At 28.1% G+C, this 12,050-nt stretch overlaps 1 pseudogene; it reads left to right on the top strand.

Annotated features, from left to right (window-relative positions):
- The first annotated feature begins 6,454 nt into the window (after window positions 1–6,454).
- Window positions 6,455–7,981, top strand: LOC125876171 (tryptophan decarboxylase TDC2-like; annotated as a pseudogene).
- Window positions 7,982–12,050: the final 4,069 nt, after the last annotated feature.

The following is a 12,050-nucleotide window of genomic DNA, read 5'->3' as shown; positions in this document are numbered from 1 at the left end:
CATCTTATTTTACTCTTTTATATTTTGACACCCCTTAATCGAAATTCTGTCTCCGCTATAGGATAGTAGAGTAATAGAATCAGTACAAAATTACATATAAAAAATCTCATTTCTCATTGGAAATTTTGTGTGTATTTTTTTTTTTTAAAAAAAAAGAGAACATAGATTCGGTTTAGTTTTCAGAATTTTAGTACGTTTGGATTATTTTTTGAGAACATAATTATTTATTCTGTGAAAATATAACGTTTCGTTTTGAACAAAAATAGTTTTTATGATAAAAAAACGATTATTTGAGCTCCCAAAATTTTTAAAAAAAATTCATACTAGTATTTGGCAGTATATATACGTGCAAGCAAATTTAGGATATAAAACAAAGAAAACCCTCTCCCATTTTGTCTACTTCTTTCATTTTCTTCTTATTTTTCTACACAAGTGGTTCGGTATCTACTTTCAAGGACCAGTACGCACTACAAGAAAGTAGAGATATGACGACATTTATTTAGTGACCTTTGAAAAAAATGTCAAGAAACAGAGATCTTCTTGACAATTATGAAAAAATGTCACAAAAATAATGATATTTAATTTTAATGTCATAAAAACAACGACATATTCCATAAAATGTCGTATAAACAATGACATTTACCATAAAATGTTGTATAAACAACGATATTTGATGTAAAATATCGTAAAATTAGTGACATTTGAGCAAAATGTCATAAAAATTATGACATTTGATTTAAATGTCATAAAAACAACAACATTATATACAAATATCGTAAAAACAATGACATTTGGTAAAATAACGTTAAAAAGTTATGACACAAATGTCAAAAATATTTAGTTTCTAATATCGACATTTGCACCTAATATTAGAATGCAAATCTTTTTAAGAAATTTCTCACTCTTTGAATTTAACTCTGGAAAACAAAATTTGATGCATAAATATAATGTAAATAATTATAATAAACTCTCTATCTTTTACTAATTAACAATTAAATAAGTCTTACTTGTAAACTTACATATAAATTAAGTGCTACGTAATTTTATTTTGTTTTTTACATTATTTATAAAAGGTAATGTTTTAGCCATAATTATTAGTTACATTTATAGAATTTGTAATACAAGTAAAACAAAGTAAAAGATATTTATAAAACAATAAAATTAAGGAAGACAATTAAGATCCCCAAAACCTAGCCCTATTTACATTCTTTTCCACAAGAGCCGCAATACTCCTCTCCCATTTCCCCATCAACTTCCGAATGAGAAAAATAGTTTTAATCTATAAATCTTCTTTCTTTCCTTTCATTTTTATGTGATGAACTCACTATTGTTCTTGATCCTTACAGAAAACAATGAAAAAAAAAGAAAAAGATTTCTAGTTTCTTTTTCTTTATGCTTTTTGAATTTTTGGTTTTAAATTTTCTGAATCAAAGTTTTAGTGTTTGTACATGTATTTATGTATTACAACTTTTGAATTATATAAATTTTTCGGCTAATTATCTAATAATTATATTTTTTTTTCCAGGTTAACATAATAAAAAAAGATTGGTAGTTGGCCAAAAAAATTTATATAAATTTTAAACAAATCATTAGACACTCTTTTTCTTTATTATATTATATAGTTCTAATTTTATTAATGTGAACTTTTTGTGCAGGATTTTTCAAGAAAGTGAGATGTATTATTTACAACAAATGCTTGGCTTGTGAAGAGATGATTCCATAGAGTTTTGTTGCGGAAATTATTCAAGAAGCTAAGGAATTAATTTGAATTAGAGTAATCTTAATTTAGATAGATGTTGGAATTGTTCTTCTTTTATTTTTTAGCTGGATAGATTTGAATTTTATTTTACACATAACAAATTCTTTGATTTATTATTTAATCTGTTCAAAGTACTTGTAATATTATTACTTTTTTCTTTAGTTACGATTTAAAATGTGTTTACATCACATATATTCCATGTTTGTAAAGCTTAGCATTTATGAATATATAAATTGAATATGAATATTTGTGTTATGTCAAAAATTGAATAGATTAATATTTTAATAAATTTGGAATCAACGCTAATTGAAATGTTACAAAATTTTAAGTGACATTTATAAATGTCAGAAAAACTTTTTTACCAACATTAATCTAAATGTCAAAAAATTTAACTGATATTTTTTATATGTCATTTATTTAATACCGTCATTAACCTAAATGTTTGGAAATTGAGTGACATTTTTGGTATATGTTGTAAATAAATATTAATTTATTCTCGACATTTTTTGTGCATGTCATAAATAAATGTCGTTGATTTATTATCGACATTTTTGTATATGTCGTAACTAAATGTCGCTTAATAATTACCGACATTTTCTTAAGTGTCGAATAATTTACGACACTCAAATTTCCGACATTTGAAGTAAATGTAAACTAAATGTCGGAAAATGAATTTACGACATTTAAACAACTTAATACGACATTTATATAGTGTCGTCATATCTTTATTTTCTTGTAGTGACGAAATCCCGTCCCTATAGACCTTTAGCGACGGAGCCGGTAGAGACGGGTTTTTACTGTCCCTATTGGTATTTAGGGACCAGAATGGGATTTTTAGGGACCATTTTTCTGGTCCCTATTAGCCATTTTTCTTGTAGTGATAGATTCTCTTTCAATTGTCATTGCAATTTGTCAAGGAAAATCAATTTTGTGGAGCTTTAACCTAACACTTGTTGCAGAAGTAACACCAAGCACAATCAAAGATACATTTCAGCTTCAAATCAACTAAAGAATTGATAAATTGAGATTTTAATTTCGATTCTTTGAATCTCAAAATCAGGCTACCTACCATGCACAGTGTGGCTCTAATCACTATGTATGGCTCTGATACCATAAACGTAAGTAAAAAAACTCAAAAATAGCAACTAAGCAACCATTGTAAAAAAGTAGAACCTTTCATTGATTGAGCTCAAAAGGCTAAAGAATGCATCTTAGAGAAGCTTGTATTTATAACTTCTACTTTTACATTGTGTAACTTACTTTCATAACCAACTAATAGAAAGTAGTTATTACTATCACGACACAAAAGACTAATCTACTCTCATTGATATTGACAATCTTAAAGTACTTGCCTAACTACCTCATTAGGAGCTCATATCTCAACAATCATCCTTTATGTTGTGTGTAATGAAACATTGTGTTGGCTATTATTATCACGCTAGAAACTTTATTTATTTTTTTATCTCAATTTAATATTACTTTCTTAATCATATTAATCTTTATCCGCATTCACTGAGTAAGGATAAATATGAAAATTAATTATCATTACTTATGTCTTGATTTTCTTGGTAATAATTATTTTTAGTAATACGCTTTAAAAGAGTGCTAATCATGATGTTCCAAATGAAAACTCTTTAAGAAACTAAGGGTGCATTTTGGCATGAATGGTTTTTTTTTTTTTTGTTTTTTTTCATGTTTGATTAATCACAATATTTTTCAAAAAAATAACTTTTTTTAAATCTTAAGAATATCTTTTTTGACAAGGATAGAGCACAAATTTTATATCTATCATTGCATGTTGAATGTCTCATCCCAACCATACAACATCGGACGACCTATCAAATTCCCTTCCTTACTCCCACCTACCATCCCATGACTCGACCCCTCCCACAAACCTCACATACACCCCCACCACCCCACAACCCCACCACACACATACCAAACACATTGTAAAGCAATGGTGACTCTAGAATTTTAAAATATGAATGCATTATTAATATACACACACACGGTTGTCAACAAATTATATTATGATTAATTTTTAGAAGTATACTAAATAAAAATAAAAACCTAATTTTATAGGTAGATTATAAATTCATGTACTCCAATTTTTGCCTATAAATTCGCTTTTGTACTAAATTAAGCTCAAGTCCATTTTCACCAGGTCCTCGATCTAATATGCAGTGTAGGAAAAATTACATTGTAGTTTTTTTAACAAAAATATATTTTTTTGGAAGAAACCTCTCTATTTCTAAGAAAAAATGGTAAAACCTACTTACAATCTATGCTCTAAGGCTCAATTTTATAGTATGATTTTATTAGATATATTAATGCTATCGTAAAAAGTTTGGCATCTGTTATTATCCACGTTTAGTCATTTTCTCACTCTCTCCAATGCAATTGTATTTGTTTTTCTTTGGTCCCCTTACAAGATCCTAACAATTAAACTCATGGACCATATATTTGAGTTCATACGTGGAAAGTTTCACGAACTGGATAAGTTCAAAATTTTAAATTTACAACGTAACAACACCCAATAATCGTGTATATGATTCTTTTTTTTTTTTTTTGTTAGAGGGTACTTCTCCTTGAACGAAATTTTATGCGGTGTAAATATAATTTAATCGAGGCTTCAATAAAAATATTGATCACGTAAGAAAAAGGACAAATATAATCTCGAACTATCGCAAATGGTATATAAATATCCTCTGTCATACTTTTCGTTCATTAATACCCCTACCGTCCAAAAAGCAGTGCACATTTACCCCTCACTATAACGGAAGACTTATTTGATACACGTGTCGCAATCCTACGGAGGGACCTGATTGCGACACGTGTATTAAATAAGTCTTCCGTTATAGTGAGGGGTAAATGTGCACTACTTTTTGGACGACAGGGGCATTAATGAACGAAAAGTATGACGGAGCGTATTTATATACCATTTGCGATAGTTCAGGGTATATTTATCCTTTTTTCCCTTTATTATATTGTATTTTACTAGAGTTCAAAAACATGACAATTAATATTTTTTATATTTATTTTCGAAAAGATGTTAGACTCATTTTTTATTAATAAATAATTATATAAGTGCTTAATATTCCACCTTTTAAAATGACATATTCAGATTTGAAAAAGAACCTTATTGAGTAATGATTCCTTGAAAGGAAGGATTTAGAGAATTGTGGTCTATTTTTTCGTTTGGTGAAGATATTGACAAAGAAAATCATCTCAAACAAATTCTCTATGAATAAAATTAATTAAGCAAAAATATGGATAAAAGGGGGGAAATTAGAAAAATTATAATTCTTTTGTATTAATTATAAATAAATAGGTTATAAGAATTGTTATTAAAATTTTTATGGTAATCATAATATCGTAAAGTAAACCATTAGATTTATGTATGAAGAAAAATTTGGAGGAAGGTCTTTAGAATTATAGCTAATATTTTATATTAGTGTTCTTTGAAGTGATTATCTTTTCAAATAAAAAAAACACTATTTATAGAATAAAAGTTCTGGACAGAAAAAGTTCTCATAAAAAAAGAATTATCAATAGTTCATGAATATATTACAAATTAATATGTATATTCCAAGAATCTAAAAGGTAAAAAACTAAGTGAACAATTAATTTTCAATTCACATTCATTCTTTTGGAAATCACACAACTTCTATCGGATGGACTGTTGAGGCCATGAGTAGTGGGAGTGGTTACCATTTATTATTTATATATAATATAATTTTTCAATAAATACATTTCGACCTCTTTCTCAACTTTGTTTTCTATCCTGGATGAAGAATTGTTTTTTCTTTAGCGAAAAAGGCGCCACCTTTTTATTTACCAACTGTCACCTCACTTAATATGAATAGAAAGTACTTACAGACCACTGAAAGAAAAGAGTTGAGTCAGCCATCGACAAAGGAATACTAACAAGCACATAACTCCTAGAGAGAGTTGGGGAATAGTTTATGTAAGATGTAATTTATTGCCTCTTTTTTTTGGTTATCTGTCACAAGGTTAGAACCATAAGAGAAGGACTAAAAGGGTGTTGAGATTGACTTAAAAGTTGTCAAGTCTAGTTTTAGGTCAGTTTTTGACTTCTAAAAATGTTTGGTAAATATAAAAATAACTTAAAATAAATCAAAAATGTCTTAAAATAAGTTAGAAAGTGTTTGACAAGGTTAAAAATAACTTAAAATAAGTTAAAAACAAAAAGTAGATCACCTCTACTTTTTATTTTTTGAATTAAAAGTCATTTAAGTTTGACTTTTTATTTTTGACTTTTTTTTTTTTTAAAGTCGATCCAAACGGACTCTAATTCGTGTGCCCCAAATTAATGATTTCTTTTTTTGGGATAGTGATACTTTAATCTTTTATTTATAACTACTATTAATAATTTATTTATTTTTTGTTAAAGGTGGAATGCTTTGTCTATGTGGAATGTCGTGACAATTTTTTTTAAAATAAAAGAGAGAGTGTATTACCCATCATCAAAAAAATTATGTTTCTCAAACTAATAAATGATAATTTAGATATAAAACTCACATCCTCAATAGTTTAGATATAATTTTTTTTTTTTTTTAAAAAAGATAATTTAGATGCGCTTTTGACTTCATCGATCAATTTTATCTTTCCCCTATTGCTATAAAATCTCCCACTCTAATTCCTTTTTTCCTAACTTAATTCCAAACATCTATTATGGGAACCTTTAATTCAAATAACAACGCTCAAACCCAATCCAACCTCCCAAAATTCAATCCACTTGACCCGGAACAATTCCGCACCCAAGCCCATCAAATGGTAGACTTCATTGCTGATTACTACAAGAATATTGAGACCTACCCGGTTCTTAGTCAAGTTGAACCGGGTTATCTCCGTACTCAATTACCCCAAAATGCCCCTAATCGCCCAGAATCATTCGAAGCCATTATGAAAGATGTCCACAACCATATTGTCCCGGGTATGACCCATTGGTTGAGCCCGAATTTCTTCGCATTTTTTCCTGCTACCGTTAGCTCTGCTGCGTTCCTCGGTGAAATGCTTTGCAATTGTTTCAACTCCGTTGGATTTAACTGGTTGGCTTCGCCAGCCATGACGGAGTTGGAAATGATAGTCATGGACTGGCTCGCTAATATGTTGAAATTACCAAAAGCCTTCATGTTTTTTGGCACGGGTGGGGGTGTACTTCAAAGTACAACCAGTGAAGCGATCCTATGCACGTTAATCGCTGCACGTGATCGTAAGCTCGATAATATAGGCGTTGATAACATCGGAAAACTTGTAGTCTATGGTTCTGATCAAACGCACTCTACGTATACCAAAGCTTGCAAAGTAGCTGGTATTTTCCCATGCAATATTCGTGCGGTACCAACTTCTATTGATAGCGATTTTGCTTTATCTCCTTCAGTCCTAGATGAAATTATTGAAGCTGATGTTGCTGCTGGACTGGTTCCACTTTTCCTCTGTGCTACTATTGGGACCACTTCCACAACAGCAGTTGATCCTCTCACCCAACTGGGTCAGCTGGCTGAGGAATTCAACATTTGGTTCCACGTGGACGCTGCTTATGGAGGTAGCGCGTGTATATGTCCAGAGTTTTGACAATATCTCGATGGAATCGAACGAGCGAACTCGTTAAGCCTAAGCCCGCATAAATGGCTATTAAGTTACTTAGATTGTTGTTGCATGTGGGTGAGAGAACCAAACGTGTTAGTCAAGGCATTGAGCACGAATCCCGAGTACTTACGTAATAAACGATCCGAATACGACTCAGGTGTTGATTACAAAGACTGGCAAATCGGTACGGGACGAAAGTTCAAGTCTCTCCGATTATGGTTCGTCATGCGTAGTTATGGCGTAGCCAATCTTCAGAGCCACATTAGGTCCGATGTTCGTATGGCTAAAATGTTTGAAGGGTTCGTTAGGTCCGATCCGATGTTTGATGTTGTCGTGCCACGACATTTTTCACTCGTGTGCTTCCAGTTCAACCCCAACAAGGAACATGAACCGGGGTACACTGAGTTTTTAAACAAGAAATTGCTTGATAGTGTTAACTCGACGGGTCGAATTTACATGACACACACTATAGTGGGTGGAACATATATGTTAAGGTTTGCAGTAGGTGCTACGTTCACGGAGGACAGACATATAATTTCAGCTTGGAAGTTGATTAAGGAGTCAGCCAAGGCTTTGCTGAAAAAAAGTGTTTTAACAAAAAAATATTAATGGAAGAAGAGTAAAGAGAGAGTTAAAATAAACATTTGGATTGTGTGTGTTAATTTATGTATAGGCATTTGTGATTGTTTTGTAAACTTCGTACAAAGAAGTCAAAATATTCTACAGTTGTCAGTAAAAATATGCTATAGTTATCTTTATATTTGAAATAAATTAAAGAATAATATATGTATCTTGAAGTATTTTGATTAATCGGAAATACTAGTTTAAGAGATTTATGAATTTCATCATATAAAAAGCGGATCTCCAGCAAAGACTCACGTTATCGAAGGTCGAGTGTAAGGATATTTACGGTTTGGATAAAAATAAAATTCAATCGAAAAACTAAACCAAACCAATTTTATTTAGGTTTGGTTTGGTTGTAGATTTTTAAAAACCGATAGTATTATTTTGGTTGATTATGATTTTGTTTGAAAAAAATTGAAGAAATAACTTAAACGAACTGAATCGACAAATTATATACATATATTTTATTATTATACATTCATAATATGTTATTTTTATAAACAATTTGAAGATCTTATATATGTTTTCATAAAAAATTATTTATAATTTACTTATGAAAGTAAAAATTCCCAAGGTGAGAATATTTGAGTATCTATTACAATTTTTTGTGGGATTGAAAATGTCATTGCCTCTTCCTTCTAGGCCAAAACAATGAATTTTTAAGTTTATTCATAGTAAATTCAATTTATGGAAAGTTATGTAATGTCAGACATTTTAACTATTTTCGTTTTGAATGGATTGTTGTCACTTTTTCACGTTTTGAATGAATTATTTCTTTTATTTTTGTCTGTGGTTAATAACTGAATAACCTAACCAAAAATCGATAACAATCAAACCGATAAATATATACATATTTGGTTTGGTTTGGTTTTGATAATTTTAAAACTGATTAAGTTGTTTAGTTTTGACCAATAATCGATTCAAACCGATCCGTAAATACCCCTAGTCGAGCGGATGAATCCATTTTGTCCATAACCTAGATATTCTTTGGATATGCAAATCATTGCACTAACCCAAATCGTCATCTAATATGAACAAACTTTATCCTATACGAATAATGGCATATTTATCCTAAACGCGTAATGGCATATTTATTAATAAAAGTATAGAATTCAGAAGCAGAACACACTAATGAGCTAAGGGCTAATTAGCTCTCCTTATGAGTGGATTTGACACAATAATTATTTATAATGCCTTTTTAATTAGGAAACTAAATACTGTATTCTAATAAATTAAATCTTAATTTATTTTCTATAGCTAAATAATTAATTATTCTAAAAATGATAGTATAAGTTACAGATGCAACTTCCAACATGTACAAAACTATATATCTATGTAATAATGCAAGTAATTTGAAATAGACGGTCGTAGTAAAATATAAGTTTTTATGTCTCTATTTATAGTTATTATAGATATATATAAAAGATTGTCATAACATGACATTAACCATGAATATCACATTGAAAGATCAACGAGAAGAATGTGGAAATCATATGTACATATTCAACACAAACATAACATTAGCTGGCCTAAATACTATTACATTTCAACGCAGACCGAAATGCATACTGTGTGACATTTTTCTTTTCTAATATTGATCCTTTTTTTAATTTATTCACGAGTAGTATATTATATATTTAAAGTTATTTAAAAAAATATTTAAAGTTATTTAGTATGCGGGATAGAATAAATACGAATATTAAGTCTTTAATTATATGATGTGATGCGGCTACGTGAAAGAAAAAAACAGAAAGGAGTAAAAAGACAATCCCTAATTAATTATTTAATTATTTCAACTATACTATGCTAGTGTTTGGCCATAGATATGAAAATATGTAAATTAATTTACCATACATATTATTTTTCTGAAGTGATGGAGTTCCTAGTAATAATTGTAAGGGCCAAAAAGCATAAATAATTTGGGAATCCTCAAAGAATATACTCAATCATATTCCTATGTAATTTGGAAGGTGGGATGAGACAAAAATAGGTAATCACTACCAGCACAGGGCCCAATATATATTATATTTTTATTTTAATTTATGTCATATTATGGAATTTCAAAAGTTATTGAAATTTTTATATGATTTTAAAAATATTTTAATTTTTTAGTTATTGTGATTTGTAGTAATTTTTTTTAACATAATTTTGAAAATAATATTTATTACTCTATTTGTTCTAATTTATGTGGCAGATGCAGAATTTCAAATATTAACCCTTTTTTATATGTCTCTTTAATATATTAAGTTGTTAATTATTGTATTTTATAGTACATTTTGAACCTAATTTTTTAATAATATATGTTATTTGCCATGTCCCAATTTATGTGGCATTAATTGATAGATTTGTTGGAGTCGAGAGATTTATTTTGTTAATTATTGTAATTTATAGTTTCTTTTTCGTCAATTTCAAACAATATATGTTGTTAATTGATAGAATACTTTTAATGTAATTTTTTTAAAAAAATATGTGTGACTGTCCATGTCCCAATTTATGTGGCACATGTAAAGTTTTGACAATTAACCAAAATTTTAATACATTTAAAAAAATATTTTTAAGTCGTTAAATTTTAAGTAATTTAAATTGTTGTATTATTTATTACAATTTATAATGCTTTTAAAGTAGTTTAAATATTGTACTATTTATTATGATTTATAACACTTTTTTTTTAAATTTATGTCATATTATGGAATTTGAGAAGTTATTGAAATTTTTATATGATTTTAAAAATATTTTAAATTGTTAGCTATTGTGATTTGTAGTACTTTTTTTTAACATAATTTTGAAAATAATATTTATTACTCTCTTTGTTCTAATTTATGTGGCAGATGCAGAATTTCAAATATTAACCCTTTTTTATATGTCTCTTTAATATATTAAGTTGTTAATTATTGTATTTTTTAGTACATTTTGAACCTAATTTTTTAATAATATATGTTATTTGCCATGTCCCAATTTATGTGGCATTAATTGATAGATTTGTTGGAGTCGAGAGATTTATTTTGTTAATTATTGTAATTTATAGTTTCTTTTTCGTCAATTTCAAACAATATATGTTGTTAATTGATAGATTTTTTGGAGTGGACTTTTTTTTTTATTAATTATTGTAATTTATTGTTTCTTTTTCGTCAATTTCAAACAATATATGTTTATTATATAATCCATTTTATGTGGTACCAATAGAATTTAGAGAGTCAATTAAATTTTTTATATAAGTTTTAAATAATTAAGCTGTTAATTATTGTAATGTATAGTATTACTTATATTATTTTTAAATATATTTATATATTATATGTTAGGTTTTTTATCCTAATTTATATGGCATTGATAGAATTTAAAGTGTCAAATAATTGTTAATTATTGTAATAGATAATATGGAGTATTTAAGTCACTTACAGTATAGTAATTAATATATAATATGTAGTATTTAAGTGGAAGGTGGTGGGGCCCACTTATATAGTTTGATAAATATATTGGATTAGTAGTGATTTATAGTATAGTAATTAAATATATAATATGTAGTACTTAAGTGGAAGGTGGTGGGGCTCACTTATATATTTTATAAATATATTGGACATTAGTAGTGATCTTATTGGAACATTGGTAGTCATTCCTAGACTCTTCTATAATATAGTAAAATATTATCTGATAGTCGATATTCATATTAAAGTTAGACTATTTTAACTTCACATTGCATTGAGCCCCGTTCGTGAAAAATGTTCAAGACTTTTTTCATATTCAAGACTCGAATTCGAAATCACTGGTTAAAAGAGAAGCAACTTCATTCACTACATCATATCCTTTAATGGTGTTTAGGTATATTTCATAGAAATTATGATTTTTTTTTTATATATATATATAATTTTCTTTGTTTCAATTTGTTTTTCTAAAGAAAAAAATTATTAAATTTTCTGATCCTAAATTAATGATATAAATAGTATATCAAAATATTTTTTAATTTTATGATTTTGAATATACTACGTAGAAAAGTGCATTAAGACTAACTATTATTTTCTCCGTCTATTTTTATTTATTTACTATATTAAAATAGCTG

This window comes from Solanum stenotomum, chromosome 9 (assembly GCF_019186545.1).
Source record: "Solanum stenotomum isolate F172 chromosome 9, ASM1918654v1, whole genome shotgun sequence".
NCBI classification, from domain to species: Eukaryota; Viridiplantae; Streptophyta; class Magnoliopsida; order Solanales; family Solanaceae; genus Solanum; species Solanum stenotomum.
This window is presented reverse-complemented; position numbering and strand designations above follow the sequence as displayed.